We start from the raw sequence: 12,613 nt of genomic DNA, 5'->3' as shown, positions 1-12,613 counted from the left end.
TGGGGAATTTCAGGTGAATCCGAAATGACAATTGTTTTTTATATATATATATATATTTTGGTCACTCTAACAAAATACTAAAACACTTCATTTCAGGTAACATTAAGCATTTTGTTTGACCCAAAACAAAACATTTTGTTTAACTTTGGTGTGTTTTTAGTTAAATCTAATTGAAAATATCAACATGAAACATTTTGAAATTTAAAGTTTTGGAATTCCCCCCCACCCACCCACCTCAAAGCTATTGGCTGAATGCTGGCTGAATTCACTAAATTTTGGTCAACCCAAAACTGAATTTCAGGGAATAATATTCACTCTGCTCTTGTCACAATCCATTTTTATTTTTTAATAAGAGCCCCAATGTTCAGTTAACAACACTTCAGTTTACAGTAGGTCAGGATAGTGCCCAATAACTTTAGATGTCACAGAATTTATCTTCCTGTCAGTTAAATGAATAAGACTTCAGATTGGGTTTAATGTTTACATTCCTCTCCAGGGTCTAGGTTTTTATTTTTATCTAGATTATTAGGTGGCCCAATCACCATAATGTCTGAATAACAGTGGCAAAATATCATGAAAGTTTGAAATTGCAATTTAATTTTTCATTTCAATGTCAAAATTTGATAATGAAATTTCCTCCATATTTTTAACAAACTCTTACATATTCCTTGCAACCCAGATTATCCTCATTATACAGAGGAGGGATATTAAAAGATTACAGGGTAAGTGTTCACAGGTACACATGGCACTTAGAAATCTAACTTCCAGTGACTTTCAATAGGAACTGATGCATTTAAGTGCAGTTGAAGCTTTTGAAAATCTAGGCTGGGATTTCCATAGGCACTTTGGAAATACTTTAGATATTTAGGCATCCAACATGCCACTGAAATTCAATGGGATTTGAACACCAAATCTCTTGGGTCTTTTTGAAGATCACAGTCTAAGCAACTTGCCCAAGGTCACATGAGTAGGTGGAAGAGCTTAGATGTAAAGCCACATTTTCCAAGTTCCAGGACAGTGCCTTCACCAGAAGACCAACCTTCACAGCTGGTGATGACTCTTTGCCTCCCCTTGAGGCCTGTTGGATGGGGTTTTCAAAGTGGTCTAAGAGTTAAAGACCCAGGTCCCTTTGTCATTCAGTAGGAGTTTCTCTCTCTCTCTCTCTCGTATTTTATATGCCCTTCATTATCGTAGTACCATGGTCATTATATTTATCCTGAACAAAACCCCTGGGAGGTAAGGAAGTACTATTCTTACCATTTTATAGATGGGGCCTGAGGCACAGAAAGGCTCACAGTGAGATTTTGAAAGATATTTATGTACCTTGTGGGCATTACCAAAGCACCTAAGTAGATTTTTATGGATTCGTAGAGTTTAAGGCCAAAAGAGACCATGTACATCACAGGCTATTAACTTTCACGCAGCTAACTCCGTACTTGGGTTTGACTAAAGCACTTTCCAGAAAGCTTCAGTCTTGATCTGAAGATGACAAGAGATGAAGAATCCACCACTTCCCTTGGTAGTTTATTTCAATGGTCAATCATAGAATCATAGAATCATAGAATATCAGGGTTGGAAGGGACCTCAGGAGGTCATCTAGTCCAACCCCCTGCTCAAAGCAGGACCAATCCCCAATTAAATCATCCCAGCCAGGGCTTTGTCAAGCCTGACCTTAAAAACTTCTAAGGAAGGAGATTCTACCACCTCCCTAGGTAACGCATTCCAGTGTTTCACCACCCTCCTAGTGAAAAAGTTTTTCCTAATATCCAACCTAAATCTCCCCCACTGCAACTTGAGACCATTACTCCTTGTCCTGTCATCTTCTACCACTGAGAATAGTCTAGAACCATCCTCTTTGGAACCACCTCTCAGGTAGTTGAAAGCAGCTATCAAATCCCCCCTCATTCTTCTCTTCTGCAGACTAAACAATCCCAGTTCCCTCAGCCTCTCCTCATAAGTCATGTGTTCCAGACCCCTAATCATTTTTGTTGCCCTTCGCTGGACTCTCTCCAATTTATCCACATCCTTCTTGTAGTGTGGGGCCCAAAACTGGACACAGTACTCCAGATGAGGCCTCACCAATGTCGAATCACCCCTCATTTTTACAGTTTGAGCCTAAATTTCTCGTTTGAAGTTGTCTGGTTTCTGCTCCCAGCTGGGTTATCTACCTACAACCCACTGGAACTCAATGGGCCTTTGGTAACCTAAATCAAACGGGTTGTTTTTGCAAATCCCACTAGGCACCTAAACCTCTTAAATCTGTCCCATACACACCTGGCTCACAATTTTTAATGTCCATGCAGAGCAGATTAGGAAAATAGGAGATAGGGCCAGAAGGGCACATCTACCTGGCCCATGTAGCTCACAAGCATGTCTCTTTCACCCGCAGAAGTTCCTCCAGTGAAAGATATTACCTCCCCCACCTGGTCGCTGTCAGGATAGCCAGAGTTATCAGAATTAAACTATAAAAACAACAACAGATGGAAGGGGTACTAAATCTCCTGCTTTGGGGTTTGGAGCCAATCTCATTAGAGACAAAGTTGAGACCTATGTGGCTGCACAGTATCCCACATCTGCCTCCTCTGGGTTTCTTCACCTCCCTCTAAAAATATATTCCTGCCTCTGTTGGAAGCAGGATTCTGGACTAGAGCCTGGATCTGATCCAGTTGGGCAATTGTTATATTTTTATGGCCTTTTAAAACCCATTTCAGTGTCTGTCTGCCTCAATATGTGGATCCTGGGACAGACTTTCAAAGGAGCTTAAGGGAGTTTGGTACTCCACTCATTTCAATGGGAATTTAGCACCTCGCTCCCTTTTAGAATCCTTTGGACATCTCAGCCTTTATCTTCCCAATTTCAAAAGGCATCCGGGCTCAGAGGAAAATGCATGCTGGTCCGCCCACTCTACTCGCCCGTCTCTGACAATGGAGGCTACCAACTGCCTCTGAGGAAGCTGCAATAAATTCCTTAGTGGATAATTATGGGATAATCTTTCCATGGCAAATTTTCTTCCTAACCTCTCTGACTTTGATTTTTATGTATGCCACGAAGCAACAGAATGTATACCCCTTCCAAATCACTTGGGTTTTTTTAGATCTTGTAGCTTTCATTATTCATTCAGAAGTCCAGTCCTGTCTTTGAAACTTTCTAAGATTATTTGCTGTTTTTTCCCCCCAAGCTACATAGCAGGGGTTGAACAACCACTTCTAATTAAAATATTGGGAAATGGGTGCCAAATCCATCAAACATCTTCAAAAATCTCAGGTTTAGGCCCTATGATATCTTGTGGCAATGAGTCCCACAGACGCATTGTATGTTGCATGGCTTCATGCATGTTTTATTAGTTTTACAGTCACTGCTTTTCAGTTTTATCAATGTCCCCTGGTTCTTCTGTAATGGGACAAGGTGAACAGAGGCTCCTGTCCTACCTTCTCTGAAGAAGCTGAATCTATTGAGTTTACCAGAGAGATGTTTGGGAGGTGACTTGATCATTGTGTATTGTTGCTTACCCATGCCAAAGATACCTGATTGCGGTGGCTCTTCAATCTTGCTGGCAAAGGCATTAAAATATCTAGGGGCTGGAACTCGAAGTTAGACAAATTCAACATTGAAGTAAGATGTCGTTTCCTCGCAGTAAGTAAAATTAAATATTGAAACAGCTTCCCAGGAAACAGCTTCCCAAGCTCCGTAGCTTGGACCCCCTTGGTTCTTGGGGAGGGAATCTATGGCCTGTGTATAAAGAATGCCAATAGTCTAAGGTCAGAAGGGACCACTATCAATGGTTATCTATGAATATATTACCCATTTTTTAATCCATCATGTCCCCTCTTATTCAATATTTTCTATGGGTAAAGTTAAATTGGGAGTCCAGTTTGCACAAGCAGAAATGGGTGAGAAATTCCCCCATGCCAAAAAGCACAGCTGTTCCTTTCAGATCTGATGGATTCTAGATTTCAGGTTTCAGTTTGTCTTAGCAGAGCTAAACTGGGAATGTGAAAGGAAGCAAGAATCTAAAAAACAATGAGTCAGCCACAGACAGCTGTGCGAGGAGAGAAGGTGGAGTAGGGGAGCTCAGGACCGTTGGTACAATAGTGTTCTTTAATTTAGTAGAAAAAAAGGCATAAGAAGAAACAATGTCTGGGAGTGGAAGCTAGAAAAAAAATCAGATGGGAAGTAAGGGATGGATAGATAGAGATAAGAATAATTAACCACAAGATACATGACTTGGAGTCTTTACATCAAGGTTGGATGTCCATTGTCAAATTCAGGCATTACTGCTGTTCATTTTTACAACAGTGCTTAGAAGTTTAAAATATGATCAAGGCCCATTTGTACCAAGGGCTGTACAAGCCCATAGAGACCATTCCTGCCCCCAAAGAGCTTGCAGTCTCAGTAGACCAAGGAAAATTGGAAAGACTGGCACTGTGACAGGTCTAAGGTCCAACAACAGCTCAGCTGAAGAGCTGGGAACAGGACTCAGGACACCTGAACCCCAACTAAGTGTCCTAGCTGCTAGACTAGGAGACAGTCAGTGTGTTGTGTTATACAGGAGATCAGACTAGATTAGCAGTTCTCAAACTTCATTGCATCATGACCCCCTTCTGACAACAAAAAGTACTACATGACCACAGGAGTGGGGACCGAAGACCGAGCCTGCCAGAGCCCTGCCACCCCAGGTGTGTGTGTGTGTGGGTGGGTGGCAAAGCTGAAGCCCAAGGGCTTCTACCCTGGGCGGGAGGCATGTAACCTTAGCTCTGAGTGGTGGGGCTTGGGCTTGGACTTCAGACTTGCTGTGGCCCAGGGCCAACACCAGCCTTGGCGACCCCATTAAAATGGGGTTGTGGCACACTTTGGGGTCCTGACCCAAAGTTTGAGAACACCTGGATTAGATGATCATAATTGTTACTTGCATTGTCTTCAGCATGGGAGATTTGCATTAATTACCCCCATTGACTTTGCTTCATGCAGGAAACATGCTTCATCTTATCTATTTAGTCCAGAATGCCATCACTAGCCAGTCCATAAAGATACACACAACATTAATAAAGTTAATGCAATAGTCCTTGAATATTCAGTAACATGCCCACTCACGCTCTAGGACTACTTTTGCCTTTGGAAGAGAGAGATCTTGTTCCACACTTTGGCCTCCCTCAGGGCCTGCTTGACCATCTTGTTCCTGAGGGTGTAGATGAAGGAGCTGAGGGATGGTGTGAACACAGAGGTCAACAAGGCCACCACTTTGTTCTCCAAGGAGCTTTCTGAGTGGGCTGGACATGCATGGAGATGTGACTCCTGTAGACAATGCTGGCCATGGTGATGTGATTGGTGCAGGTGGAGAAGGCCTTTTGCCTGTCTTGAGCACTGATGACAATATGCACATAAGAGACCATGGTGACCATCACGGAGCTGAGAATGAGCAGAGATGTCATGATGAAGTTCACCAGCTCCAGGTTGCTGGTATCCATGCAAGCCAGCTTCACCAGTGGTGTGCTGTCACAGAAAAAAATGGTTCACCACATTTGGCCACAGAATGGCAATTGGTATAAGATGTTTGGGGAGAAGATGGACAAAAATGACCAAATCCAAGCAACCAAGACCAGCTGTAGGCAGAAACGGTTGCTCATGATGACCATGTATCTCAGCGGGTTTCAGATAGCAGTGTAGTGGTCAAATGCCATGACAGCAAAGAGGAATTTGGTCACACCCAGGAAGAAATAGACGAAGCCTTGTGCCATGCAGCCAGTGAAGGACACTTTCTCTGGGACAGCAAGTCAGCCAGGAGCTTGGGCACTTCAACAGGTGAACCAGATCTCCATGAAGGAGAAGTTGCACAGATAGAAGTACATGGGGGTGTGGAGCTGGTGGTCTGCCACAGGGATGGTGGTGGTGACCAGGTTGCCCAAGAGGGTGCCCAGGTAAAACATGAGGAAGAGGATGATCTGTTTGCCAGCTGTGGGGGAAGCCTTTCAAGATGCACTCTGCAACTGTGCTCCAGTTATCCATGTGAGCCACCTGCTGCTGCAGTTTAATCTGAAGAAATTGCAAATACAGTGCAACTATATATATATATTTAAAAATGAACATTAGGAATTTGTGAAATAATTGCATTCATTCACATAATTAAAGGATGTGACTAAGCCACAAATGTCTGGAGAAACACCAAATTTGGAACCATATTAAACAGCCAGGCCTGTGTTTAACATCCTGCCACCCAGAAGTAAATCAACTGTCCACCTCACCCATTATTAATCAGGAAACACTCTATAAACCATTTATAAATGGAACCTTAATATAATGTTTAAGCATGTTACAGACATGAACATGTATGAGTGTGATGAAACTCGTAAGCAGAAGATGGTAGTTAGCAGGAACCAACTGATACTATGTTCCCTGCAGTTGCACTATCCTACATGTCTGTACATTTTGGGCACTACTGGAATAATAAACCAGTTATGTCAATGTCTACTAGGGAGACAAGAGAGCCTGCAATGGCAAGGAGACAAGGTAGATGATCAGGAAGAAGTTTTTCTTTTCTCTAATCTCTGTGATACCATACAAGAAAATCACCCCAGAGTAATACAGGAGAGAGGGGATTTGGAGAATTCTTGTCACAGCCCATCCCCTGCACCTTGCAAAGTCAGAAAATGACAGCAGCAAACCCAAACAATATATATTCTCTTCTAGATTTGTACATGGGTGCACATCACCATAATATTTAGACCTTACCTTCGGCACATAGTTGCAAAGCTTAGAGGAACCGCTCTTGTCTTCTCAAGGATATCATCTAGCACTAGGTTAAACCAGTCATAATCCTTGACTGGGAATCCAGGACTTTATACTCAGCAAATTCCTGCTGACTCAGAACTAGAGTTGGCAAGTCAGTGTCATGGTTTCCAAGGAAGGGAAGTAATAGCTGAGGACTCCTTCATGAAATCATGGAAGAAAAAGTCTATTTCATTTTGGAGACTGAAAGAACTTGAGTGAAGCTGACCAAAGCTCAAAGGGCAGAGAGGGGATTACATTAGAGATTCCAGAGCATGATCATTATTAATATAATATCCGTGCCTACAGATGGCAACCCATATCAGGACCATATCGTACTAGGCACTGACCATACACCGAGCAGTAGACTCTCCTTGCCCCAGAGCTTGTCTAAAGACCCAAAGGAAGAGGAGAAAAGGTGGGTTGGGTGTGACGTTATCTGATTAAAATATGACCATGTAGATCATTGTTGTTACAGCTGTTATATAATTGCAATAAATCTTATACAAAGTATGTCAAGTAAGGTGTCTATGGAAAAGTTATGATTTGCTGGTTATGATTATGCTATCTGGATGCATGTATCACTGAATGGACTTTCCTGTGAATGTTCCATCTGGGGCAGAGGCAATGGCTTCTGCTGTGACTAAGCGAAATCATGCATGGACATGTGACTTGCCCATGTGACCCCAAACGCCATCTTGTTCCCTGTAATTTTCCACAGTGAGAACAATGGGATTCTCTCCACATGGCAGAAGATATAAAAGACCATGGAAATGCCTCCATTTTGACTCTTTCCTGCTCAAACCTCTGGACTGTGAACTTACACTAATGGGAGCATTCTAACCAAGGGACCGAGGACCTTCCAATGATTTGGAAGCAGCCAGAGACTTGCCTTAAGCCAGCAGTTTATTCCATCACTGCTACAAGCCTGAACCAAGAACTTTGCTATTACTGGATGTCATTGATTCCTTTAACCGATTTTAACTTTCACCTTTCTTTCTTTCTTGTTATGAATACACCTTTAGATTTTAGATACTAAGTGATTGGCGTCATTGTGATTTTGGGGTAAGATCTAAGTTATATATTGACCTGGGTGTGTGGCTGGTCCTTTGGGACCAGAAGAACCTTTTTGTTTGATGAGACTGATTGTAAAGAACCATTCATCTTTAATCCAGTGTTTTGGGCGTGATACAAGGACTGGAATGCCTAGAGAGACTGCTTTTATGACTTCTTGTTAGCCAGTGTGGTGAGACAGAAGTTTATTTTTGTTTCTGGTTTGGTATACCTTATGGGAGAATAACCACCAGTTTGGGGTGTATCTGTCCTATTTCTCAGCAGTTTGTCCCGAATTTGGTATTCTCAGTTGTGACCCATGGAGACATGGTGACATGGGGTAATATCTTTTATTTGACCAACATCTCTTGGTGAAAGAGACAAGCTTTCGAGCTTACACAGGGCTCATCTTCTTAGGGTACTTCTACACAGCAAAAACTCCCCATAGCAGTGAGTCTGAGGCCAGGTCACTTACTTTTGGGGCTTGTCCTGCAGGGCTGAAAATAGCAGTCTAGTCATTCAGGCTTGGGCTGGAATTGAGGCTCCGAAACCCAGCAAATGGGGAGGGTCTTGGAACCTGGGAACCAGCCTGAGTTTGAATGTCACTGTGGGGCTAAAATTAGCCACCTGTTGAGCCCTGCAAGCCCAAGTCAGTTCACCCTGGCTCTGAGACTCACTGCCTTGGTTTATTTTTGTTTGGGTATGTCTACACCAAGAAACAGAGTGTCCCAGCTAAATACCAGGTGGAACAGATTGTTTAGCATAAGGAGTTAACACATGTTACAAGAGACCAGTCAAGGTGAAGCAGACAGTTAACACCACTGCAGTTGTAGGAGAAAAAGGGGTTAGTGGGTTACAGATTGGATTTATGGCTCATTACGGCAGCATCTTTACCAAGTCCATGATTTTTAGTGTCAAGCAAAGTTATGGATTTAAGCTCCCAGGCTCGTGTTGTGCAGGGTTCTGTCTCCTTTCACCCTCATAGCTCTTGCTGGGGGAATTTAGTTCACTGGATGAAGTACACCACATGTTGTGATAGGCATGTGAAGGCCCTTGAAAGGTGCGTTACGGGAGGATATTGACCATCGTTACAGCAGAGAGATGTCTGCAGGTTTTGCCTCTGTTATGGCAGGGTCATAAGAAAGAGAGCAGGTTATTGGAGGCTGTATTTTATTCAACTATTTGGGGATATAATCAGGATGTTGGTGAAAAGATGCTGAACAAAAAACTTAAGACCTATGTTCAGAGAGGCATCAGACATTCTGGGCACCAGTTAATCCAATTTAAGTGATGTATATTATACCTTATAGCCACTAGGGGGCAGAGGGTGAGAAATATACACCTGCAATATCCACTAGGGGGCTATACATATAATAGGCACTAGGGAGAAGCAGGGGCTCAGGAATGGATATCTGCTCTCACAAGGCTCTGGGGCGTCTTGTCCAGACATATCTTGTTAATGGAGGAACAAGGAACAGTTTATCAAAATGTCAAGGAAATACATCATGTGTTTGGTGTACGATTGTACACTCCGAGAACAGAAGAGTTTTTAGATATAACAAACCATACTAAGTAGGAAGGGCTTTATTCACCACTGTCTTATTGCAGTGCATTTTGGTTTAACTCCATTGAAATCAAAAGGCTTAAATGAGCATGGAACTGGAGAACCAGAGCTATGAATCAAGGCCAAGAGCTGGAACGAAACATCATTATTAAAGCAAAAACTTTGCATTGGAACGTAAGATCATGTGACCCGTCTGAAGGTGGGTAGAGGAACCCACCTTTTATTTATTTGGGAAAGATGCAACCAGCTTTGCACCTCCAGCTTTTTTTAAAACGAAGTTAAGACCTTGGATTCGGTTTGACTTTTATCTGCATGGGATCATATACAGATAAGAGACACAAGACTTGATCGGCAGCCATGTGCGGATAAAATACGTTCACATTTTTTTCCTTTGACTTACTGTGTAAATGTGTGGCTTTACATGGCAGTGGCTGAGATCCAGTATTATGCCTCAATTGCTTTCAACCACACCAGTGATGGAAAAGCAGCCATCAACGTGGTTTTAACTGGGTGGTTTAAAAATCGCAAGGACTTTGGAAAAAATCTCCAAAAGTTTGGAAGGGATTTAATCCCTCATCAACCATTCTCTAATTGTTGCAAACTAGCAAGGAATTTTATTTTCTTAAGACATATCTGCTCATGGTTAGAGACAGGATACTGGACCAGATGGACCAGTTGTCTTCTCCAGTTTGGTGCTTCCTATGTTCACAGCTGCTTTGCATTCCCCAATATGCTCTTCCAGAAATCAATGTCTTTAGTAGGTTGCAGCCTGGCAGCCGTTACTTCCACTCAGACGCCATCAGAAGAAGCTGTCATAGAAGGGTCTATCTTGCTAGAACGTGGAGTCTGGTCTGGATAGAAGTGATCTTGACTTGTACTGGTTCTGGAAGGAGAAGTCTGGTGTCAATATGAGCATGCAGAACCAGCTACAATACTTCCATCTCCCATGATTTCCGAGGACAGGGTCACACCTGCCACACAGTGGTTCCACAGGCAAGTTAAAGTTAGACTAACTGACACCATTTACTACTGCCCCTGACCGAGGCTCTGATCCCTAGGCCATTTCCTCTATTAGGATAAGCTCAGGGCCGGGGTTCTCAGACTTCGCTCCAGTGTGGAACAAATGTGAAAAGAGTGATTATGTTCAGAACAGCACCCTTCCCATTTGCTCGGCCACATACGCACCTCAGTGCCTGTTCCCTGCCTCCTCACCCTCACGTAGCATAACCCCCGGTGCCGGCTGCGCTGACTGCAAGCCCTGGCTTCCCGGGAAATGCCAAGAGCTGTGTGTCACCTGATAACTTCTGCAAACTGCCTCGGACCAATTCCACGATTTCAGGGTGCATCCTAGGCCTCAATGCACAGCACCCTTCTGAGCTGGGTGAAACCCAGAAAACCCGGATTGCCATTAAAACCAGCCAGACAGAGAGTGCCCGTTTGGCTCTGCAGGCCGAGAAAGCTCTCTGACGCCCTCTGCTGCCCTCAGATCTCGCTGGCAGCAGCTTCCTCCAGGGTTGCACGCTTTCATTACTCATGCAGGGCTAGCTGTATGCTCTTCCCCCAGGCCCTCACCCCAACTCCAGCCAACTCTCCCCAGCCAGGCCTGTTTTTTAACTGGGAGAAAGTGGAGTAGCACACAGAGCATGGCAATGGCAAGAGCAACAAAGCGTGCGGCCCCCTGGTTACTGACATGGCAAAACTTCAGCTGCTGTTTTTGCTGACTCCCTTTTCAGGGCAGAATCGTAGCTTTATGGCTGAGATTTTCAAAGCTGGGCAGCCTACTTACATTCAAAGGTGTTTTGTACAGTGCTTAGCACAAGGGAGTGCTGGTCCATGAGGAGGGCTCGGCGCACTATGGCCTAAGGGATACGACACTTGACTGGGATTTAGGAAAGGCAGGTTCAATTCCTGTCTCAGTCACAGTTAACTCATATAGGTCCCCTATGGGAGTTAGGAACCTAAATCTTTCCCAAGTCTCTCAAATGTGGTTGTAGCAGGAATGAAATGTGCATTTCTTACCCTCTGTCACTCACCCTGGCATAAATAAAGAATAAAGCCATTTGGATCAATAGAGTTGTAACAAGGAAATCACTATGAAATTCATTAGAGGAAGAATCCCATGGTTTTAGAATCATAGAATAATAGAGGATTAGTGTTAGAAGAGACCTTAGGAGGTCATCTAGTCCAACCCCCTGCTCAAAGCAGGACCAATCCCCAACTAAATCATCCCAGCCAGGGCTTTGTCAAGCCTGACCTTAAAAACCTCTAAGAAAGGAGATTCCACCACCTCCCTAGGTAACGCATTCCAGTGCTTCACAACCTTCCTAGTGAAATAGTTTTTCCTGACATCCAACCTAGACCTCTCCCACTGCAACTTGAGACCATTGCTCCTTGTTCTGTCATCTGCCACCACTGAGAACAGCTGATCTCCATCCTCTTTGGAACCCCCCTTCAGGTAGTTGAAGGCTGCTATCAAATCCCTCCTCACTCTTCTCTTCTGCAGACTAAATAAGGCCAGTTCCCTCAGCCTCTCCTCGTAAGTCATGTGTCCCAGCCCCCTAATCATTTTCGTTGCCCTTTGCTGGACTCTCTCCAATTTTTCCACATCCCTTCTGCAGTAGGGGGACCAAAACTGGACACAATATTCCAGATGTGGCCTCATCAGTGCCAAATAGAGGGGAATAATCACTTCCCTCGATCTGCTGGCAATGCTCCTACTAGTACAGCCCAATATGTCATTAGCCTCCTTGGCAGCAAGGGCACACTGCTGACTCATATCCAGCTTCTCATCCTCTGTAATCCCCAGGTCCTTTTCTGCAGAACTGATGCTTAGCCAGTCAGTCCCCTAAAAAGCTTGAGGCGAAAGCTTAGAAGAAAGCTTGGGATTAAATCCTCTCACAACCACTAACAAGCATAACAAGCATGGCAATGACAGGCCTGTAAGCCTGACTTCAGTACCAGGCAAACTGGTTGAAACTATAGTAAAGAACAATATTGTCAGACATATAGATGAACATAATTTGTTGGGGAAAAGTCAACATGGTTTTTGTAAAGGGAAATCATGCCTCACCAATCTACTAGCATTCTCTGAGGGGGTCAACAAGCATGTGGAAAAGGGGGATCCAGTGGATATAGTGTACTTAGATTTTCAGAAAGCCTTTGACAAGGTCCTTCACCAAAGGCTATTAAGCAAAGTAAGCTGTCATGGGATAAGAGGGAAGGTCCTCTCGTGTA

The 12,613-nt window shown here is 43.7% G+C and overlaps 1 pseudogene; it reads right to left on the bottom strand.

The window, feature by feature from the left end:
* Nucleotides 1-5,100: 5,100 nt before the first annotated feature.
* LOC141997165 (olfactory receptor 6E1-like) lies at nucleotides 5,101-6,243 on the bottom strand (annotated as a pseudogene).
* Nucleotides 6,244-12,613: the final 6,370 nt, after the last annotated feature.

Source organism: Natator depressus, chromosome 13 (genome assembly GCF_965152275.1).
Source record: "Natator depressus isolate rNatDep1 chromosome 13, rNatDep2.hap1, whole genome shotgun sequence".
Taxonomy (NCBI): Eukaryota; Metazoa; Chordata; order Testudines; family Cheloniidae; genus Natator; species Natator depressus.
Note: the sequence above shows the minus strand (reverse complement) of the source record. Positions and strands in the feature narration are given on the sequence as shown.